The 26,145-nt window shown below is 32.4% G+C and overlaps 1 protein-coding gene and 1 long non-coding RNA gene across 7 annotated transcripts in view; one reads left to right on the forward strand and one right to left on the reverse strand.

Moving 5' to 3' along the window:
- LOC125678098 (40S ribosomal protein S19-like) overlaps nucleotides 1-26,145 on the reverse strand; it is a 193,108-nt gene that overhangs the window by 118,529 nt on the left and 48,434 nt on the right. The window lies entirely within an intron of this gene.
- The window catches only part of LOC125678101 (uncharacterized), a 168,752-nt gene that overhangs the window by 11,133 nt on the left and 131,474 nt on the right, over nucleotides 1-26,145 (forward strand). The window contains exon 1 of one of the 6 annotated variants that reach the window (XR_008800512.1): nucleotides 13,769-17,733. The exons of 2 other annotated variants lie outside the window; for them this stretch is intronic. This is a non-coding gene — a long non-coding RNA (uncharacterized LOC125678101). Of the gene's footprint in view, nucleotides 1-13,768; nucleotides 17,734-17,978; nucleotides 18,371-26,145 lie in introns of those variants that run through there. 3 more of the 6 variants (XR_008800510.1, XR_008800517.1, XR_008800516.1) reach the window with 3 other exon arrangements.

A 26,145-nucleotide genomic window follows, 5' to 3' on the forward strand; every position in this document is an offset into this window, starting at 1 on the left:
GTAACAATGCATAACATAGTGTAACAATGCATAACATAGTGTAACAATGCATAACATAGTGTAACAATGCATAACATAGTGTAACAATGCATAACATAGTGTAACAATGCATAACATAGTGTAACAATGCATAACATAGTGTAACAATGCATAACATAGTGTAACAATGCATAACATAGTGTAACAATGCATAACATAGTGTAACAATGCATAACATAGTGTAACAATGCATAACATAGTGTAACAATGCATAACATAGTGTAACAATGCATAACATAGTGTAACAATGCATAACATAGTGTAACAATGCATAACATAGTGTAACAATGCATAACATAGTGTAACAATGCATAACATAGTGTAACAATGCATAACATAGTGTAACAATGCATAACATAGTGTAACAATGCATAACATAGTGTAACAATGCATAACATAGTGTAACAATGCATAACATAGTGTAACAATGCATAACATAGTGTAACAATGCATAACATAGTGTAACAATGCATAACATAGTGTAACAATGCATAACATAGTGTAACAATGCATAACATAGTGTAACAATGCATAACATAGTGTAACAATGCATAACATAGTGTAACAATGCATAACATAGTGTAACAATGCATAACATAGTGTAACAATGCATAACATAGTGTAACAATGCATAACATAGTGTAACAATGCATAACATAGTGTAACAATGCATAACATAGTGTAACAATGCATAACATAGTGTAACAATGCATAACATAGTGTGCGAAAATGATAATCTAGATTTAGTTATACGCCGCATGCAGATTTTACTATTCATTTCATATAGAAGCACAGTTGTATATGAGAATCTTTTAGACTTTTTGGCAAATGATTGCATTGATTTCAATATTGCACTTTTGTATCATTATATTATTTCCTATAAAAGTAAGAAAGTATCAATGTCTGGTGAATTTGATATACTCAATAAGACGTTAATTAATCCGTACCCTGTACCATGGTACATATTGCAATAAACTGAATTTATTTCTCATCACAATTACACAATTGTATACAGAGATTTAGTACATATATTTTATATTAAAGTGATGGTAATATATCACTAAATGTTTTAAGGCATGCGTGAGTATGGAGATAGGCAACATATGCAATTTTAGATTCGAGTAGTCATTGGGTCCGGGAGCATAGTTTATTAATATTTCTTATAAAGGAACACAATTTTCTTAGAAAAGATTGCTTGTTTGAATTCATTATATTTTTTAAAGTGATGATGTTTTTGAAACGTATTTGTTTTGGTGATAAACATTGTTTTCTTGTATCAATCAGAGATTTGCAGTTAAACAAGTAGTGGAATTCATCACCAATTTCATTTAATTCACATTTATTACAATGTCTTGATTCTCGGGGCTCGTTTCGCCAGCGTCCACTTTCAATAGGTAAGTGATGATTTTAGGTTCGAAATTTACAAAAGGTTATAACATCTTTTCTGGGTAGGATATCCAAATATTTTTCAAATTTTAATTCATCCTTGTACATTCTATAGTTTATAGTTTTTGATAGCGTTTTGATGTCAGAATTCCACTTTTGCTTGAATTGATCGAGTAGAATAAGTTTTACTTTTGACTTTAGCCAGTTTGGATTACATGCGTTATTTTGCCAAATGTTTGAAAGTCTGCAATTATTAAGGATATTTGACACGTTTTTGAACCAACTAATCTCTTTCGCGTGTTGGTTTGTAACATTATTACCCAGTTTTAACAGGAGATTCGCTATTTTTGTTTCTTTACTAATTGCAATTTGTGCCAAAATAAAAGAAATCGCATGCTTCCTCTACACTGCCACACGCACTATACCATTTTTTAATTAATCTTTTTTTTACATTTTATACCTACACGTGTAAATAATCCTTGAGACTACTACACCAGTGTCTCAGTCTAGTTAAAAAATAAACGTAAGTCAATGCGCATTAAATCTGAACCTTGTTCACGCGGATATTTTGATTAAAGGTAGACGGCACCAGAAATAAAGAAATCTAATTCTCTAATTGATGCACAGTAATATATGTATTTATATAATTTAAAAAAAAAAACAATTCAGCGCTACATATAATGCTATTTAATTACAGATATTCTAATTGATATATCTATGTGAACACTACATATAATGATCTTTAAACACAGATATTCTAATTGATATATTTATGTGAATAAACAATGAAACACTACATATAATGATATTTAAACACAGATATTCTAATTGATATATTTATGTGAATAAACAATGAAACTACATATAATGATATTTAAATACAGATATTCTAATTGATATATTTATGTGAATAAACAATGAAACTACATATAATGATATTTTAACACAGATATTCTAATTGATATATTTATGTGAATAAACAATGAAACTACATATAATGATATTCAAACACAGATATTCTAATTGATATATTTATGTGAACACTACATATAATGATATTTAAACACAGATATTCTAATTGATATATTTATGTGAAACTACATATAATGATATTTAAACACAGATATTCCAATTGATATATTTATGTGAATAAACAATGAAACTACATATAATGATATTTTAACACAGATATTCTAATTGATATATTTATGTGAATAAACAATGAAACTACATATAATGATATTGTAACACAGATATTCTAATTGATATATTTATGTGAAACTACATATAATGATATTTAAACACAGATATTCTAATTGATATATTTATGTGAATAAACAATGAAACTACATATAATGATATTAAAACACAGATATTCTAATTGATATATTTATGTGAATAAACAATGAAACTACATATAATGATATTTTAACACAGATATTCTAATTGATATATTTATGTGAATAAACAATGAAACTACATATAATGATATTTTAACACAGATATTCTAATTGATATATTTATGTGAAACTACATATAATGATATTTAAACACAGATATTCCAATTGATATATTTATGTGAATAAACAATGAAACTACATATAATGATATTTTAACACAGATATTCTAATTGATATATTTATGTGAATAAACAATGAAACTACATATAATGATATTAAAACACAGATGTTCTAATTGATATATTTATGTGAACACTACATATAATGATATTTAAATATAGATATTCTAATTGATATATTTATGTGAATAAACAATGAAACTACATATAATGATATTAAAACACAGATATTCTAATTGATATATTTGTGTGAATAAACAATGAAACACTACATATAATAAATACTCAAATTGATGCACAGTAATGCATATATTTATGTAAATAAACAATTAAACACACTACATTAATAATATGCAAACATAAATACTCGAATTGATGCACAGTAATGCATATATTTATGTAAATAAACAATTAAACACACTACATTAATAATATACAAACATAAATATTCGAATTGATGCACAGTAATGGATATGTTTATGTAAATAAACAATTAAAAACACTACATTAATAATATACAAACATAAATATTCGAATTGATGCACAGTAATGGATATGTTTATGTAAATAAACAATTAAAAACACTACATTAATAATATACAAACATAAATATTCGAATTGATGCACAGTAATGGATATGTTTATGTAAATAAACAATTAAAAACACTACATTAATAATATACAAACATAAATATTCGAATTGATGCACAGTAATGGATATGTTTATGTAAATAAACAATTAAAAACACTACATTAATAATATGCAAACATAAATATTCGAATTGATGCACAGTAATGGATATGTTTATGTAAATAAACAATTAAACACTACATTAATAATATGCAAACATGAATACTCGAATTGATGCACAGTAATGGATATGTTTATGTAAATAAACAATTAAACACTACATTAATAATATGCAAACATAAATACTCGAATTGATACACGGTGATAGATACATATGTATATATATATATATATATATATATATATATATATATATATATATATATATATCTGTGTGTGTGTGTGTGTGTGTGTGTGTGTGTGTGTGTGTGTGTGTGTGTGTGTGTAATGATATGTGACACAAATGTATGAGATGTGTCCTCTAATTCTAAAGTAGATATGATAATTTCAATTAAATTGCATCTCATTTTGAGAATTTAGATAGATTCTGCTTTATCAGAGTATCATTTCCCAAAGGGGGGAAAGTAATTTACTTTTTTTTTTAAACACCAGTAAAGAGATCTGATTTTGTAGCGGACGGTTTCCTAGCGAGAAAGAATGGAGACCTGTATATCCTTCGCTTTCATATAATGATTTAGATTGGTCTTTGTTTTCTGCACTGACAACGAATCAACTAAAAGTCATCCGGATTGTAAATTAACAGCTAAAAATAATTTCTATATCTGCAAAATATGGGTAATGCAATCAATAAACGTTTAAAAAACATCATATGTAACACACCATATTTCAAAATTTATTCACAGCCCCACATTTTCTTGGCGTTTTATGAAATTATTCAATTTCAATTTATTTATTGACAACACCATGTTGGCATACAGTCAAAATAACAAAACAAATGACATACATGTATAACGAAAAGAAAAGAAAAGAAGAAAAAAAGTATAGATATACATTATAGGATATGCATTACATAATTTAAATGAAAAATTGCATATCTATAGTTTTTAGAACTCAATCTGTATATTTTTAATTGTAAACTTATATCGAATTAGATTGCTTAAGATTACTGTATATAATCAATAATAATATTACATTCAGTATTCAGTTCGCTGGCTCTCATTGTTTCACTGAGTAAAAATGTCGTAATTCGTTTTCGTTCACAGAAATAATAAAACTGGAAAGGCTTATAGTTAAAATTCAATGGCTTTTTTTTTTGCAATTTAATACCTCGGTCTCTAGCTTCCCGAGAAACACTATTTTTCAATTGGATTTTGTACTTAAAGCTTTATCGAAATCATGATTATATGCAGAAGGAAAAAAATGAAAATACATTGCAATTCTTCATAGATGGGTATATTTTCATACGGGAGGAGTGAAGTCGTGGGAAATGTGCTTTGATGTAACAGCATCAATGACAAGAAACGCATAATTCTAGAATATATATTTAGAAACCAACATCCTGTTAAATGATAAATGTATAAATGTCATCTACAAAGATATGTGCTCACAAAAGTCGTCAGTTTCGGTCATTCCCGTGCACCTCCACGAAACGTTTTGATATGAGTGAGCTCTCGCTCTGTATTTTTGGCACTGTAACTTTTTGATTTTCATTAATATGTACATATTCTAATGGTTAAGAATATGAAACAGAAGCCTACTATACATCGACGATAAGACTTTGTTGCACAATGTTTTTGTCTTTTGTGATTAAATAGCATGTATTAGAAGATCAGTGATTGACTGTACATTAAAAATCAAACCCGGTACCCCTGTATTACCAGTCAATCTTCTTATTCGTATGCGAAAATCTTGATTTATATTCGATAATTTTGATGTCTATATGTAAAAATATTGATTTATATTCAATAATCTTGATATTTATGTGCGAAATTTTTTATTTCTATTCAAGAATCTTGATATTTACATGAGAATTTTTTTATCTATATGCAATAAATCTTGATTTATATTCGATAATCTTGTTATCTATATTCGATGAAATGAACAAGCTTATCGAAGATAAATCAAAATTAACCATTATCGAGTATACGTCAAAATTTTCATATATGAATATCAAGATTATCAAATATATACATCAAAATTTTCGCATATAAATATCAAGATTATCGAATGCAAATCAAGATTCTCGCATAAGAATAACAAGATTATTGAATATAAATCTGATTTTTGCATATAAGTGAAGTATATAGAAGAAGGGAAAGTAAAGTTCAATAAAACATTGACGTAACTGTTATAAAAATGTATCCTTTCTACTTTCACTTCAAGAAAAAACATGGTTTCAGACATAACATGTGCGAAACAGAGATTGAGAATCCATTATGAATTAAAGTAGGAAAAAGTCGCTGCACTTCGTGCCTTTGTAGAGGCAAGAGACATTGTGTACCTACTACCAATTGTACTACCAGTTGGTTATGATGAAAAGGGATGATTTTTCAGCTGATGCCATTCCTTTCCAATTACCTCATCGCGATCTTAAAGGGGAAGGCAACCCAAAAAGTTTTACATGATAAATGATAGGATTAATCATATGATACAAATTTGTCATATTATTCTGTTAATATATGGCCTAGATAAGCTTCAGTACTAATTCAAAAACGTTAAAAATTGAAATTCCCGCCATTTATAGAGGCTGCCATGATGTGGAACTCTTTTGTATCCAAGACCACAAAAATTAATAATTTTTGACGCCACGCCGTCTGTTCCGGATTTGATGAGATTCTAAGATCATCAAAGATTTTACGAATAAATAGGTTGATGCATTCCTGTCAAGCTGTTAATTGCACTAATGCGAAGGGGAGTTGTGAATTTTTTTTTCGAAATTCCTGACCCAACCAAGTCATCTGAAAAGAAAAGACTACGTAAACTGTGGCTCCATCATTTGCGCAATGACAAGTTGAGGTTCGAGACATTTGTATGAAGAAACGTGTAACGTCTGTCTGGTCTGCGACTCGACTGGACGTCTTCTTTTCTCAATTTCTTCTTGCGAAAGAACGGGCTCAAATCTATACGGCTCCAAACCTAACTGTTCATGACTTGTCATGTTTACAGTGCTGCTGATGAAATAAACCGGAACCGACGGAGTGACGTCATAAATAACCTTCAATGGCCGTTCTCTTAGCGGCGGGTAATTTAAAATACATGATTGATTAATATTGATTTAATCGTTAAGCAAGGATTTTTGTTGTTAAAGACTGTCATTTACGATATCAGTAAATAATACTTTATTCATAAAAGTAACAATGTGGTTAGGATTGCCTTTCCTTTTAATAAAAAGTAGTTTGCGGGAAATCCCTATCCCTCAATACCTACATGGAAGAGTTTGGTTTGTGTGCAAACGAACTCTGGCGGAAGTTTGATAATATTATAGCAAGCAAAGCTCGCATCGCAACGCAATCACAACTTCTGGTGTCTTTCCGGCAAGCTCGAGAAAGGCGCCTCGAATGTTTTATGTTCACCGGAAGTACAAAATTTGTACAAAATGGCACTTCTAACTATATGATAAATTATAGCAAGCGCAGCGAACTCTAAAGATAACACGTACGTGCATAACAGAAAATTCGTTAAAAATCCAAAGTTCGGGCTACATTGTTGACCCTAATTTTCTTTTGTTCGAGTCACGTGACTTATGCAAGACGTCGCAGAAACGCATCTGCACAACTCTTACCAATTTTTTTCCCTTGACTAGTGTTCAAGAACGGGTAATCTAGGCTTATATGACACACATATAACATTACGGGTAATCTAGGCTTATATAACACGCAGATAACATTACGCTTAATCTAGGCTTATATAACACACAGATAACATTACGGGTAATCTAGGCTTATATAACACACAGATAACATTACGGGTAATCTAGGCTTATATAACACACAGATAACATTACGGGTAATCTAGGCTTATATAACACACAGATAACATTACGGAATAACACACTGTTAAGGACATACGTGACGTTTATGACATTTTCTTTAAAATCATTTTTTTCATCTCCTCGATATGAAGAGTTCTTGTGCGATTTCCGAAATAGGTTTAGGCTAACGTTTATAGTGTAGAAACATTTCAGTATTTCGTATATCATTGTTCGGTGGTTAGATCACCTAAATAGTAATACAATGGTCCCGGGTACGATACTCAATTGTTCAAGATATCCCCCCCTTCTTTGCTACAATAGTAATAATCTCCACTTATACAACTGACTGTAGTAACAATATACAACTTACTGTAGTAATAATATACAACTGACTGTAGTAATAATACACAACTTACTGTAGTAATAATATACAACTTACTGTAGTAATAATACACAACTGACTGTAGTAATAATACACAACTGACTGTAGTAATAATACACAACTTACTGTAGTAATAATATACAACTTACTGTAGTAATAATACACAACTGACTGTAGTAATAATACACAACTGACTGTAGTAATAATATACAACTGACTGTAGTAATAATATACAACTGACTGTAGTAATAATACACAACTGACTGTAGTAATAATATACAACTTACTGTAGTAATAATACACAACTGACTGTAGTAATAATATACAACTGACTGTAGTAATAATATACAACTGACTGTAGTAATAATATACAATGGACTGTAGTAATAATATACAATTTACTGTAGTAATAATATACAACTTACTGTAGTAATAATATACAACTTACTGTAGTAATAATATACATCTTACTGTAGTAATAATACACAACTGACTGTAGTAATAATATACAACTGACTGTAGTAATAATATACAACTGACTGTAGTAATAATATACAATTGACTGTAGTAATAATATACAACTGACTGTAGTAATAATACACAACTGACTGTAGTAATAATATACAACTTACTGTAGTAATAATATACAACTGACTGTAGTAATAATATACAATTTACTGTAGTAATAATACACAACTGACTGTAGTAATAATATACAACTGACTGTAGTAATAATATACAACTGACTGTAGTAATAATACACAACTGACTGTAGTAATAATATACAACTGACTGTAGTGATAATATACAACTGACTGTAGTAATAATATACAACTTACTGTAGTAATAATATACAACTGACTGTAGTAATAATATACAACTGACTGTAGTAATAATATACAACTGACTGTAGTGATAATATACAACTGACTGTAGTAATAATATACAACTTACTGTAGTAATAATATACAACTGACTGTAGTAATAATATACAACTTACTGTAGTAATAATATACAACTTACTGTAGTAATAATATACAACTTACTGTAGTGATAATATACAACTGACTGTAGTAATAATATACAACTGACTGTAGTGATAATATACAACTTACTGTAGTAATAATATACAACTTACTGTAGTAATAATACACAACTGACTGTAGTAATAATATACAACTGATTGTAGTAATAATCTCCACTTATACAACTGACTGTAGTAATAATATAAAACTGACTGTAGTAATAATACACAACTTACTGTAGTAATAATATACAACTTACTGTAGTAATAATACACAACTTACTGTAGTAATAATATACAACTGACTGTAGTAATAATACACAACTGACTGTAGTAATAATATACAACTGACTGTAGTAATAATACACAACTTACTGTAGTAATAATATACAACTGACTGTAGTAATAATATACAACTTACTGTAGTAATAATATACAACTGACTGTAGTAACAATATACAACTGACTGTAGTAATAATACACAACTTACTGTAGTAATAATATACATCTTACTGTAGTAATAATATACAACTGACTGTAGTAATAATATACAACTGACTGTAGTAACAATATACAACTGACTGTAGTAATAATATACAACTGACTGTAGTAATAATATACAACTTACTGTAGTAATAATATACAACTGACTGTAGTAACAATATACAACTGACTGTAGTAATAATACACAACTTACTGTAGTAATAATATACATCTTACTGTAGTAATAATATACAACTGACTGTAGTAATAATATACAACTGACTGTAGTAATAATATACAATTGACTGTAGTAACAATATACAACTTACTGTAGTAATAATATACAACTGACTGTAGTAATAATATACAACTGACTGTAGTAATAATATACAACTGACTGTAGTAATAATATACAACTGACTGTAGTAATAATATACAAATGACTGTAGTAATAATATACAACTGACTGTAGTAATAATACACAACTGACTGTAGTAATAATATACAACTGACTGTAGTAATAATATACAACTGACTGTAGTAATAATATACAACTGACTGTAGTAATAATATACAACTGACTGTAGTAATAATATACAACTTACTGTAGTAATAATACACAACTGACTGTAAAACGTAAGATATCAGGAACTACAGCTACTGTGTCAGAATATGCTAACTGTAAAACAGACATGGTAATATACGCCAAAATGTTTTTGTAGAAACGAGATAGAATGTAAGTGAATTATATGTGAAATGTCACGAACAATTATATATTGTGAGAAAGGTCGTGTGTTTCTTTAAATAAAAGAATATTCAGATGACTTCAAGCTGCTACAGATTGTGATGTTAAACTGCGAAATATTTCAGCATCAACTAAACTTTCTATAATTCAATGATAAACAAATATTGACTATATGCATGGCAGCGATGTCAGTACTTTTCTTTCAAACATTGCATGATTAGGCAAAAATGTAAACATCGATGACGTCAATTTAAAAATTTCCATGGGTTCAGATATACGTGGGTTATTTTCAACTATTACATTTGGAAAAGCACAAATTGTTCGCGCTGACATCATAACAGTAACAGCTATATTAATGAATTGTATTCATTTGAGAGTCAGTTATATTGAACACGCTCAATTTGAAATATATACTGTTTTACACCTCGTACGTTTTGTTGTTTTTGTTGATAACAGCAACGCTAAAGACGTCACAATGCACTCTTTTCATCAAATGTTGTTATATTTCCCGCGTTAAATGAAGGACTTGTACGGAAGTAGTCTCGTGCTAGGTCCAGACGACCAAAATGTTCTGGAAAAATGTTCCCGTCAATGCGGAACTATGTGTTTTCCTGAAACATTTTGAAATAAATGACGTCACCAGGGGCGGATCCAGGAATTGTGGTTACGGGGGGCGCCACTTTATGAGGCAGGGGGTCGGGGGCGCCTTGAGCCCCCCAGTGGGTCCAGGGTGAATAAATAAGGTGAAATTAATAAAATGACGCAAATTTTAAGGGGTTTTTTGAAAAAATTAAGTTCTCATAATAAAGTAATTCAAGAAATCAAAAGATTTTATCATTTATTTCTCCAAAAGTGGAAGAAATTATTGCTTCTTTTATCGTTTAGTACATTTTTATAAACAAGTTACCACGATTTACCTTAAATTTGAAAATTTTAAAGGGGGCTCGCGCCGGCTGCGCCCCCTCCCTTCCTTAAATCCGCCACTGGTCACGATATACCAATTTTTCACCAAGTCATCCCTAGCTGCAGAACTGTAGCTCTCTGAAAAAATATTGGGACGGATCAGAGAGCTAGAGATCCACCCCTAGTAAAAACCATTAAAAGCTGTGAATTTTAGGGTCGTATAGAGCTTTAATAAATATTTGAAGGTATGTTTGAACACACATATAGTAGGAAAATATACTACTGAAAATTTGATAAGGATCATAGATATTATTCTGTTTAAAAAATTAATAACTGCATAACTGGCAATATTGTGTCCAAGTGAAATCAAAAACGTCTTCAACAAACTTGCACGTGCATTTCATGCCATGGGAAATGCGTTTCTCATCACAGTTTATGCTTTTGCTACCATTGCACGATTTTCACCCAGGCATCGGTGTCTGATTCTTTCTAAAATTTCAAACTCACTTGAGCGTTTACACTACGTTTATCAACACAATGCTCCCTCAACGTGTAAGGCGTCGCCTGACGACAGAACAACTGGGCAGATGTACTGGAATGTTTGACGCTGGCTATTCACAACGTGACGTTGCAAATGTACTAAACGTCAGCCAAAGTGTTGTAAACAGGGCCTGGAACCGACAGCAAACTTTTGGTACAGCAGCACACCGACATGGGGGTGGTCGTCAGAGGTCGACAACCCAACGCCAAGACCATTTTGTGGCTCTTCCGGCACGACGCCATCCCTTCTGGACAGCAACCAGCCTACGTAACGACCTCCTGAACGCCTCGGGCTGAATGTGTCCGCTCAGACGATATGGAATCGGCTTCACAATGCAGGTCTCAACTCGAGAAAGGCAGGTGTTCGAGTCCCTCTGACTGTTCGACACCGGCGGGAGCGATTGGACTGGGCTGAAGATCATGTCACTTGGACACAGAACAATTGGGTTCAAGTTCTGTTCACCGATGAGTCCAGGTATTGTTTGGACTTTACAGCAGGAGGCACCGAGTGTGGCGACGACAACGTGAACGTTTCCATGATGCCAACATCAGTGAACATGACCGTTATGGTGGTGGTTCCATCATGGTCTGGGGTGGAATCAGCAGGGATGGAAGAACAGATCTTCATATTCTGGAGAGAGGAACAATGACGGGGGAAGATCCTCGATGTTTACCTCAGACCCTACGCTGGTGTTGTTGGCCCTGAGTTCATCCTGATGGATGATAACGCCTGTCCTCATCGCGCCAGGGTGGTGGAGCAGTACCTTCAGCAGAAGACAATTGTCCGTATGGGCTGGCTAGCGCGCTCGCCGGACTTGAACCCGATTGAGCATGTATGGAACATGCTGCAAGTTGCCCTTTCACGCCGTAGAGCACAACCCACGCCTTTGGCAGAGCCCGGAAACGCCCTCGTGGAAGAGTGGAACAACCTTCCCATTGGAAACATCCGGGTGCTTCTTGACAGCATGGCTCGACGTTGTCAAGCTGTCATTGATGCAAGGGGAGGCCATACCCGGTATTGACACTTCATCGACTAAGTGTAATGATGGACTATCCCCCAAAACTGTGTAATTCTTTCTCTGGTTTGCTGTTAACTTTTTGTAATGAAATGCCTTTTGATTTCAAGCATTCCGTATTGATAAAAGTTCATGCCGTTCATGAATTTTCATTCATAACCTGAGTAAACATGTTTCTGAGTCAAAATGTCTTTTGTTATGTTAGTGGTAAATTACGCGCATATAAGCTAGTGATCTTTATCAAATTTTGAGTAGTATATGTTAGTAGATTTTTTATATCAAATTTACGAGACGGCAATATAAGAATATAGCGATATAAGGCCCCAACCGTGCACATGTTTTTGTGCGCCGTAAATCGAAGGTTTTTACAAGGGCCTTAGGGGTGGATCTCTCTAGCTCCCAATATTTTTTCAGAGCGCTACAGTTCTGCAGCTAAGTCATCCCCGAATGCATTCGAACTTACCGGAAGTATCATAAATATGAATTAACTGATATGGCGTGTTAATTTTATTTTTATAGTTAGACAACTTGCTATCCGTCGAATTGTATCTAGATATAATTATAAACTTTAGATTATTCGTTTCTTTCCGTGACTGACGTCTGCTGTCAACAACTTGAACAAGCGAGATTTTATTGTGTGCATGTTTAACTGTGATTATAGATTGTTTGTTTACGTCCCGTCGAGAATTTTTCATTCATATTGATAGTAGTAGTTGTAGGTGAAGTACCACAAACTTAGACCTATGCTTAGCGTTCAGAGCTGTAATAAGGAGAGTTCTTTAACATTCCAACGCCTGCCGCGACACGGGACCTACCTTGTTAAGGTCATGTCCGAAAAATCCGTGATTCTCACTTCTAAATGCCGAGCCTTTTGGCGAAGGAGCAATCACTACCTATGTTTACGTCTTAGATTTGTCGTGGCATTGGTACGAGCGGAGCTCGAACTCACAACCTCCTGGTTACGAAGCGAACGCTCTACCACTGAGCTACCGCGACCCGCCTAGAAAAGTAGCATATGTTTATAACCAGACAGAACTCACAACCTCCTGGTTACGAAGCGAACGCTCTACCACTGAGCTACCGCGACCCGCCTAGAAAAGTAGCATATGTTTATAACCAGACAGAACTCACAACCTCCTGGTTACGAAGCGAACGCTCTACCACTGAGCTACCGCGACCCGCCTAGAAAAGTAGCATATGATTATAACCAGAAAAGTCTCCTCATACCTTTGTACGTTTTGTTGCTGTTGATGATAGTCCTTGGTTGGAAAGAAAAACAAAAGAAAAAACAGCGACGCTAAAATACAGTTACTGTGGAAGAGAATTACCGCCATAATTCCATGAACACTTCTTGTATTCTAAATTCTAACTTTGATATTCCTATATGAAATGTTGACTTCCATGTTACCTTATAATTTTTATTTTGCTACATGACATCCTTAATTCCATGTCACATTATTATATTTCAATTTTCTATTTGCTTTTGAACCACCGCGGTGGTCTAAAGGTAGAGCGTTCGCCCTGCATGCGGAAGGTCGGGGTTCGAATCCCGGCAAACGTCCAAATGTCAGTTTCGTATCCGGGGAGCACTTGTTATAGCGAACGCCATGCCCTCTGGTGTAATAATGAGACATAAAATGACAAATGCAATGAAGCACAATGGGATTACAAGGAAGACAGAACCACAGATTAAATTAAGAATGTCAGGTTGAAAATTCTAAGATAGAATTTAAAATGCACAACGAATGCAATAAGGTGAGATGGAATTAAAGATGGTATATATATTATAATCAAGATACTGATGCAAGACAAAAGAAACTAGAAAATTGAAATATGATAATGTGACATGGGTAATTCCCTTTCATAATTTGCATCAACTGCGTTATATTTTCCGCGTTTAATGAATAGGCGGATCAAATTTTCAAATCATGCATTTTCTACCATTCACTACAGAGAGGAAGTGCACGGTCTGACTTGAAAAATCTAACAAACTGAGTTTACTGACTGTAAATTACCGTCTTCCAAATAAGCACACTACTTGTATCAGATACAATGAGTTAAGGCACTATGCGTTGTTTTTGCAGGTGGAAGGCAGGAAAGGGGGGGGGGGGCAAACGGAGATAAAAGTTTTTCATATTTGTCCGAAATTATTAGTTAGCGAGATAGGTAGTTCTACCAAAATCGGGGAGGGGGAGGGGCGTTTATTTTTCAGTATACTCAGTACGTGAGTTCAATTCCTCCGCTGTCCAACCTTGAATTTACACTACCATTTATCACTTCTATATATGAAAGAGACCAGCTAATAATTTGATGCTTGTATATAAAAATGATGAGTTTGGGGTTGTATGTGACAATAAAGGGGAGAGTACGCATGTTAAGTCTCCCCCCCCCCCACCCGTTGCTACGTGCCTGGACATCGCTTTTTATTTGGAATGACTTGAAAAATCTAACAAACTGAGTAAATACCCACATACGGTAAAGGAAATACACGGTGCAGTGAAATATTTTTAGTCGCCTTCCGCTACCACTTTTAATACTAATATGCCAGTGTAATTCACTGATATCTACTTTCTGTCTTAATATTTGACAAGTCAACATCACGATCAGAAAAAAGTCGATATAGTCATCTGACTAATGAAAATGAAAACATGACAAGTCGACAAACAGAAAATTATGTCGATCAGAACATTACGCTCAGGCTTGTGAGATCATTATGTTGGAAGGCACCGTTTGTTCGTAACAGCATTTTACGGTTACTTTTTAAAAATAGTGGACAAAATCATCTGACAAGTCACCCTCGGTCCCGTATATCGGACCCCGAGCCTGATGGAATGAGAGTACCAAACCCCCGTATGCGTAACCCGGACGGAGTTTACCCAAGATTGAGCGGAGGTATAAATGTCTAGGTGTTGCGTGATTGGCTAATATCAAGAGTGAAATTATTTGGAATTGAAAGAAATATTATAGAGGTTCAAATTAATTGTCAGGATGAAAAATTATCGCACAAAATCGAGAAATGACTGAGGAAATTACCATGGTAGGGGTGTGCTTAAAATGAAGTGTGTAATTTACTGCAGATTGCTATGTGTTGTAAAAAAGTACAAATATGGCCTATAAAAGGCACGGGACCCTATATATTTTTTGTCATTTTTTATCAACACTTGGAATGAACTTTGAAATGTTTGCGGTCATTTGTTTAAAATCGATATAGTTAATTAGTGAGAGGGCCAAAGGTTAACATTGAGGTCTATGGGAAATGAATTGGTACTCTTTTCCCTGATAGTCACCCTCAGTCCCCTTATATCGGACTTCGAGCCCGATAGTCACCCTCTGTCCCGAATATTGGACCTCGAGCCCGATAGCTCTTGGCCTGATATAGTGTTTGTCATTTTAACCAGTTTATGTGTGCTTTAACGAACATGTGCTATTTTCTGATGTTGACATGTATTTCCGTTTATGCATGTTTGATATCTCTTAAAACGTAGCAACATGTACATTGTCTTTGGTTATTTAAACAAGTGAGAAGTGGTAGAGTTTTTCTAGTTTAAACCTATGATATGGCAAAGTCACACATTGAAGTTTACTATATTTTGTTATTATGAAAGGTATTTTGTGGATTATTTTCCTCTCAGTATTATCTATTTCTATGAGCTCACTCCATCTTGTTTTGCCTGTTGTCACAGAGGATTTTTTGTTTAGAAGTTCATAAAAGCATTAGGATTTTTTTTTACATTTCAGTACATAGTATATGTTTGACATAATAGATGGATTTGCCAACTTTTTAGAATTAATGTTTTTGAAAGACTTTTTAATCCAATTCTTTATTGCATGAATGATGCTTGCATATTCCAAGAAATTGATTTTCACATTCGGATAAGTATCACAAAAAGTTTCATAGCTAAAAAAACAACTACTATCTTCTTCAATAATATCATTTATGTGTCTGATGTTACTGTCAGAGAGATTTTTTATTTTAAAAAAAAATCCCACCTATACGAATCATATGATTATGAAATAGAGGTGTATCTGCAGTAGCATTTGATTCTGTACAAACATTGTGTAGTTCAACCCAGGATCTGATTACACCAATCCAAAAGTTATTTTTCAAGGATTTCAAGAGTAACTTGACATATTCACAGATTGAAAAATTTCAGTAATTGATAAATGAGAAAGAAAAAAGAGAGAGAATCAATAATATATTTGCATAAATCTGAATTCATTACAGTACGTAATATTTTCATTGAATGAAAAACGGGAATTATTCCAACTATCCATTTAACATTTTGCGTTCTGCTGTGTTAAAAAATGTTGCCCTCAAAGCGGAATCACTCGGATCGCCTCAACGCCAAAATCGATAGATTTGATTTGTCATGTAAAGATCATGGAATCGATCCCCCCACCCCCACCCCCCACCCCCCCAATAATAATAATTGATACAGTCGGTTTCTTTAGAATATGTAATTCTAATGAAATTATTACGTATTTTGAAACATTCACTCCACAAGCATATCTACAACTTAGCGGAGTCACATGACAAACTGAAAGGTTCTCGATGAAAATAATACATTTTACATTGAACATTGACAATATACTAGATGAAAAAACAACATTTTATCCTTTTTCTAACTCCTGTGAGAGAAATATTCTTGTAGAATATATTATGCATCATTTCCCGCAGGCGTTCATCCTAACATGGTCGAAATTGAGTCGAATTTGAATCAAATGATATATCTTTTTTGTTAGATCTGACTTGTTCGTTTCTAAAAATAGAAATCTGAATTCCTTTGACTCATGAATTTAACAACATCTGCGGGGTCACTGCTCGGCGGACCCTTAGTGATCAGCCATCGTCTGAGAAACCTAGCCATTCAATTTACAGATAGCTAAGAGGAGATTTGGAAAATGTTAATTAGTGTCTGTGTTTTGACCAATGAAAAAATTGTACACCAGACAGCGATGCGCAGACGTCTCGAATTTTACCTTGGAGTCCGTCGTGATTGGTTGGGTGTAACCCAGGAATGCCATGGGGAGATGACTCCGGTAATCTTCGTTACAAAGAAATCCTATTGCTACGGTAAGCCGCTATCCAAAATCTCATGAGAGAGAGAGAGAGAGAGAGAGAGAGAGAGATTAAACACAATTAGTAGTTGATACTAATATCATTATAATATGGTATATATATATATATATATATATATATATATATATATATATATATATATATATATAATATTTCCAACTTTAGTTCCAGTATATGATGAAACAGAAAGTTAATATTCCATTATAAGCCTATTGGTTGTGCTGACATTCAGTCAGTCATTTATTCAACCATCTATCAACTGTGAATTACAACAACAAAAAATGCATATAAAAAAAACACAGCCGATAACAATCTACACGCAATATCAAAAATGTTTCATTATCATTTTGAATCGACATCTTCATAGCAGAATGTGGTTAATCTAATTCCATATTAAAAACCACAAACCACAAATGTTAAGCATAACACAGACCGTGATGATCTGCACCTTTAGAAAGTGGATAGATTTTCTATGTAAAATCCCACAGTCGACAAAGTAATTTTGTGGACAAATTGTAATCTTAAAGAGGGGATGCTTGTTACGACTGGAGATAAGCCCAGCTTGACCGTCTGTGTGTGGTGGAAATAAATCCAGGAGTAAAATCCAGGATATTCCTGATCAGTTATTATGGTATTATGTCTGCTTACTGCACTTTTTCAAATACTAAATGTTTTCATGAATTATCATGTAAATGTCAATGAAAAATATTATATATTTCTTACTATGTTTTGCTCCATTAGAGAGAGAGAGAGAGAGAGAGAGAGAGAGAGAGAGAGAGAGAGAGAGGAGAAAGAGGGGGAAGGAGAGAGAGAGAGGTCATATTTAGCTGGTTATATTTATATATCATATTGTCCTGTACAAACTTAATTTCGTTATCCGGCCATTCTGAGTTAATATAGGGTGTACATTTGGGATAAGAAATAATTCGTATTGGTGACGAAACACGTCGATACAAGAGCGACCATGTGATCCAGTGTGCGTGTAATTTCACATATACTCAAAACGAGGACAATTACTCCTTCTAAGTTTCATATATGTACAAATATGACCTAAATTCCGCGGACACTAGTAAAAATACACAATTGACAAGAATCACGCCATGCGAACTTGAAATGAACTTGAAACCTGAATAGAGGTCACCATTTGAATTATTTTTTCCAAAATGGAATCTTTGAAAGATATAACTATTCCATGTGACAGTAAACAAACAAACCAAAGAATAAGATAAAGATAAACAAAACACAAACTCAATCTAAATTAATTTAAATTAAACACACACAAATATATGAGTACAAGAATTGCATGATCAATAGTTATTGAAATTGTAATTTTCACGATGATTGTGATTTCAAGAAATGCTTCAGTATATGCTCCTGTGTGACTACAAGATGGCTTGATACCATTTACAATTCTATATTCCTTTTGTTTTCCTACTTCCTTCAGAGACCCAAGCCCCTGCAGAGGTCTCCCAAGCCTCTCATAATCATGATTGTTCTTCAAAGTTAAGTCAGCTCTTAGCAGTCGTCCAACTCATCTTTTGTGAAACTTTGAATGAAATCCAAGTTGCAGTTTTTAATGTAATCTGGTACATAAAATAAAAAATAGCACACATAAACACACGTACGAAGTAATAACAAATATGAGTCTTATCATAAAATGTTTAAACACGGAAATTGACCTGGTGTTGACACATTAACAAGGACTCCAAAAAGCGGAGCGTTCTCTCGCAACAAGGCATAAAAAAACAACTTACCAATGACCTTATTGTCAGACTTCCAAAATCAACAAAGAATTCTGGAATTCTCTTCATTGTGACCATTACTCAAAACCTTGTAAATCAATTCGTATATATGCAAAGTAGTTGGGCATGAATTTAATTAAAAACAAAATCAACAAAGAAATTTGGAATTTTCTTGCTTGTTACCATCACTTCAAACCTTACTTTTGTAAATCAATTTGTATGCAAAGTAGTTGGACATGAATTTGATTCAAAATGCCACAGAAACCGATAGAGTCAAGGTTTCTATGCAAAGTGTCATTGCTGCAAATTTGGTGAAAATTGGATAAGAATTGTGGCATAAAATTGAACATAAACCCGAGCCTACGTAAGAAATTACGAAAGGTTATGCAATCCCCATCGTAATTCTTTTGCTTGGGGGATGATGACAAACAACCAAAACTTTGGTATGTTGCTGTTTTGTATACAATCTGAATATGAAATTAATACGAATTATCGCATGTTAACTTCTATATACAGTAATCTTCCAACCCAAACTATTGTTTTTCATTACTTTTACAGCTGAAATTCTTGGCCACTGTTTCTGTTTAATTAGAACTAATTATCCTCCCGACCTAACTGAAAAAAATTACCCTACTGAAAAAAAAACTTCATTTTTTTCGAACATAAAATATTTTTCTCTCCAAGTGGCAAACCTTGTCAGTAATTTCTTTGTTGTATGCTGTATCATATACACTTGGTAAAAATTGCTTATCGAATGTCACTACTTAATATTTTAGTCCAAGAAAAGAAGATATTTCCCTATCCACCTAGCCCTATATAGAATATGATGGGTTGGAAGGGGACTACAAACTATATCTTTGTCTGAGATGAACCTGTTTAGGCGATACTGGTAAACATTGATTACACTAACCACAAGTGCCTCGGAGGTGTAAGTGTCCCCCGTAGGCCGGTCTCATCCACCGTGAGCCCCAAGTAAACGGAGCTATCTGTAGTCAAAATCAGAATGTGAAGAACGGCCTAGCAACTGGTATGAAACACATCAGACAACGTTTCGACCTAATGGCAGTTTGTATTTGCAAATAAGATCATTATAATGACCATATACTTTGCGAAATGCTGACATGAAAAGAAACTGTTGAAACCCCTGTAAATCAACTTATTTGTCAGAGCTTCCCCCAATTTAGAAATTGATCATACACAGAACATGTTCTCGTGTATCGATTCAACACCATATGCAGGTGATAATGGAATATTGCTGCATGAATATGGGAAGTTGACAATGGAGAAACTGAAGTCATCCCGTTTGTGATAAGGCTGAGTTGTTAGTTTCTCGTTAACATCTATGTTCAATGAAAAACCAAAATATTAAGTAGATATGGAAGACCCTGTGGTGTCTTTTATTTCTAGTTCACTGTGATATATCGAATCGACGTATGAATGAAAATGAATGTCAATAGATAAAACGACATCGATATATCTATGTCAAGGTGAAGGCCATAGCAAGAGGTTTTTTATCTTCTCATTTAGAAGCTTTTGGATAAATTCCAGAAAGAATATAAAAACAGCTCAGCTAATAAAGGGACATAAATGAATATTTATCTATATTTACCGGTATCAATTTGATTTAAACATTTTTTTTTATCGCAGAGGACTATATATTTTGCCTACCCAAACCGATATTCGTGTTTTTATTTTCAAAATTAAGTGAGTCCTTATTCAACTCAATTGTTATTCTCAGTTGATCAAAATAGATATGACATTTTTATTCTCAGGTGATCAAAATAGATACGACGTTTTTATTCTCAGTTGATCAAAATAGATATGACGTTTTACCGCTATTTTCAATAATTTGACATGAAATTTCTATTTACGCAGGATTGTTTTAAAAATTGATTTTATATTTTTGAAAAAGAAATCTTTTTTTACCTGAAGACATCGAGCGAAGACCTGGACAATCTTTTCATTGATCCCATATATTATTTTATTTCACATATATGATACCGCTGTAAAATGGCTGAAATATTGTCAAAACGGCGTAAAACGCTCTTTTTCTTTAGTATTAATTGATATTAACGAAGCACTGGTCTATTGAATGCAAGTGGAAAACGATTATTTTCTAATGCATATCTATGACGAATAGACGTTTACGATGGATGTGCGCAAAAGCGCGAGAAAAATATCATTAGAAACACCACAGAGAAAGAGATTTTGAGAACAGTAGTCGTATTAAAAATGATTTTATGTTAAACATGAAACTTAACCCCCCTTCACGCGTGTCCGTTGTCGCGTTCTTTCTTTAATCGCTGAACGTGCGCCAACAGCCTGCAGCCTGTCTACGCTTTCACGTCACGCCATGGTGTGAGTGAAATATTCAGCTTGCGACGTCACGTGATCATAAAGGAGGCGTTTATTATCCGACTCGGAAGCTAAAAAATAATTAGGAAATTCGCTTAAATACTTTTTAATCGGATAGAGTTAAATTGTATAATTTGCATAAGTGTAAACTTACATAGGTTGATAGATATACATACAGCATGATCAAATCCAAATGTACCTCTATCACCATACATAATTTATAAAGAAAGTCAAAAATACATAATTTAAAATAGAACATTTTTTTTTTTAATTTTCTGTTCGCGACCGATATACTTTGTTGTGAACGGATAATAAATACCTATACTAGTATATGTAAGAGGTTTTTCAACGAGTTTGGCATTCATTAACTTAGATATTGAGAAATTTTGTGATTTATGTTTAAATGTTTGTTTTGATATACATCTGTTAATTCATAAATTGATATGAAATTTCAGTAAGTTAGATATTGGGAAATTTTGTTATTTATGTTCATATTTTTGTTTTAATATGCAGCTGTTAATTCATAAATTGAAATAAAATTTCAGTATTCATATTTTGAATTTTTGTGGTGTACAGGTGCATTGATTAAAATTTTTATTTTTTACAAAATATCAATTTCGAGATTTCGAATAGAAAATAAACCACAAAATTTCGAATACATATCGCAATATTTTTAAAATTTGATAACAAAATTTTAGAATATAGATCACCAGCTAGACACTTTAAATATTTATGGAAAGCACAAGTCAATGAATATACAGAGTCCTGTATTTGATATCCAGTACGTGTCACGGAATTAAATCAAAGGTACATACACACACACACACATACATTCTCTATCCTTACTGAGATATCCCATTACATGTATAGAATTCAATTATATAAAGTGACTTCTAGGTCCTATGGGCCGAGTGCAAATTGTAAGTAAATATATAATATATATATATATATATATATATATATATATATATATATATATATATATATATATATATATATAATCCAAATAGAAAGAGTTGATATCACACAGTCAAAATAATTCAATAAAAAAATCAGGAAAATATACAGTTCCAAAATATATTTAAATCACTAGCGCTTTCTGGATTTTAACATCCATCCTCAGGTGAATACAAATTTTAAATAAATCATTTTTTTAATAAATATATATATAAAGTATCAAGATTTAATCAAATTTCAATGGTCTTGTATAACTTATACCCAAACTTGTTTTCAGTATCTTAAAATCGTCTAAATCTTCTTATTCATGATTTATACTATTAATTTGAAATCATGTGATTTACAATGAAAATTAATAACCATAATTATAATGTATTATTTTTTAAATCTGGTGATTTTTATTCAGTGCCTTGCTACGTATACATATATACATATGCAAATGTATATTCAAATCCTTGACATTTATATATTTTCTTAAATTGTTAGTGATTTGTATTCGAAATTATGTAAATGTAGATCCTGTAATTTGAATTTTAAAATCTTGTTATGTATATATGAAATTTTGAAATTGTGTTAACTTCATGTAATGAACATTCATCACAATTTCGAACGTACGTAAATCTTGTATTATAAATGAATTCGATTTCATATTACAAAATAATCAAATATCACCTTCAGTATCGCAGTAAAACAGATGTTAAAACATAAATCACAAGTTTTCGAATATGAATAATAGACGTCAAATGTAAGTTGATTTTGAACACATATCATTATATTTTTAGATATATGGATCACAAACTATTGAATTTAGTATATTCAAAATATGATACACAGCACTGATATAAATCTGAATATTTTAAGCATGATAATATGTATTTTATTATTATTGTTTTATTTATTTATTTATCTGACATTCGTAAAAGAGGACAATGTCTATTTCAAAATTATAACAAAATTAGAAACATATTATCGTATTGTTCAAACCAAATTATTATTTTTTTTAAATTCAGCCCGGTTTACCAGAGCAACATTCTTATATTTGATAATTTTCAGTTTCTGATTTTTGCTTGTCAAATTGTAGAACTTCTTCCTACACTAAAATTTCACCCCCAACCGTAAAAATATGGAATAATCTAGTCAGAGTCATTTTCCTCATTATCGGTATTTTTCAGAATGGAAAACTTCTGTGAACGTTTTTAGATATAGTTTAATGATAATGTTTGATAGATAATCATGGCGCAGGGTTGTAACAAACAGATCACGTGAGCGTTGTTCTTAAGAAATCTGAATAGAACACTATCTCGATAACACACAATCTCGTTCTGGATTATTCGCATTGTGACATGTAAGCACATGCTTCTTCAAACGTGCGATGTATAGCAAAATATATTTTACATTATTTTAAAAGGTACATTTTATGACAGTGCATAAAGTGGGATTGTTTTGTCTATATTTCACAGAACCAGTCTGAACACCTATATGCTTGTAGAATCATAAATATCAGTCTCCAATATAAAAAAAAAAATTAAAAAAGAAGAAAATACTGTAGGAGACTGGATGAATTTTAAGTACTGCGTAAATTCTATCAGTATCCTTTGGGTGAAAAAAAAATGCATTCGGATGATATCTTTTTTAAGATGGACGAAAAAGGTATCCCAGGAGTTTTTCTATAAAGTAATTGAGGAGAAGTTACAGACAATCAAAAGATTGGGAAACTTTTATTCGATGCAAGATCACTGGAGTTCTCGGCTACGAAAAGTAATGAAAAATGTATGAGATGTTTAATCTGCGTGTGTTTTAGGTAAACTATATATCTCATTAAAAATTATGGGATTATTCATCCTGTAGGATTTTTTTTTTCTCAGTCAGGATAAGAAAAAACCAAAACTTGCAAATCTCCGATATGAATTTGTCTTTTAAGACTAAACTTTATGATTTTACAAACATGTGTAAGTCCAACCTGGAGCTGCGAAATACTGACAAAATCTCTCCCTCTGTGCTTTTTGATTTTGTTATAAAGGGTAGCGAAAAGTCTGGACTTGGTCGTGTAAAATGTCGCCAGTGATCTTTTCTGTTTCGTTGTATTTTACTTTTTAGTGTTACACAATTGACCTTTCCCCTACAGTAAATAAATGCTAAGTTTGTTTGTATCATAGGGAATATAAAAACAAAGAGGCGTAATTCCTGTGTCCACCCCCACCATACAAACAAATTGAAACTTTATTCCTATAATGTAATAAAATCATATACACGGTAATATTGCATGGTTATCAACCCCATTTAATTTTAAAATACCTTTTCTCCAAAAAAAATAATGCTTACTATAAATACATATATACGATACCATATCGTGATACAAAAGTATAGTGCAAAATTTCCCTGCAATCGAGCTGCCTTGTATATCCGAGTCTAATTGTTAAAAATTAATGCATCAGCAAGCCTTCATTGCATGCAAGTGAATTTTTTAATCATTTCACTACCATTGACTTAATGTTTAAATGTTATTTTGTAGCTGTATAAAACTGATTTAATCGTGCAAAAGAGTTTGGAAAGTAGTGGAGGTGAAAAGTTATATTTTAGGGGGTGATCAAAATACTTTTTGTTCTCTTTTCATTGCATCGAATATAACATAGAGAATTGATATTCAGTATGATAAAATAACTATTTTTACTGTACGATATCCACACCATCCATTCACACATTCCTCTCCATTTTTTTTGGTGAATTTTGCTTGCTTTAAAATGATCCATTTTATTAATGAGCTCCAATCCAATTATTATGAATAGCATGAGAAATGTGAAAATGGTATTTTCTACAAGGCTGGTTCAAATGTGTTTTTATCAAATAATTCTAAGTTCTGAATGGATATACCTCTCTCAATATCATATTTCATTTTGACATGGCATATATCAACCCAAATGGATTTGGCATATTACTTTGAAATAAACATGAGAAAATATACTGCATAGTTTCTAGTTGAAATGTTTCCATTAAAACACCAACTAACATTTTAAACATGCGAACCATTACTTTGGGAAGTGGTTCTATAGCCTTAGAAACCTCAAGATTGAAAATTAGTTCAGTTACATACAAGATTTATATTTCATACTCCCGCAAACAAAGTTTGGGGGAGGGCTCTGTTGGTGTCACGTCATCCGTCCTCAGACGCATATTGTACGGAGATTTTCTCCGAGGCTGTTCATTTACTATTAATCAAATATTGTGGACATTTTGTAATCTCTGTAAACCTGTGCAGCATGTATTTTCAGATTGATTCCTTCAATTTTGAGATAGTTATGGTCATCTGTAATTATTTTTTACGACATTTCTGTGCATTCTACCAATATCTTCA

This window comes from Ostrea edulis, chromosome 2 (assembly GCF_947568905.1).
Source record: "Ostrea edulis chromosome 2, xbOstEdul1.1, whole genome shotgun sequence".
In the NCBI taxonomy this organism is placed as follows: domain Eukaryota; kingdom Metazoa; phylum Mollusca; class Bivalvia; order Ostreida; family Ostreidae; genus Ostrea; species Ostrea edulis.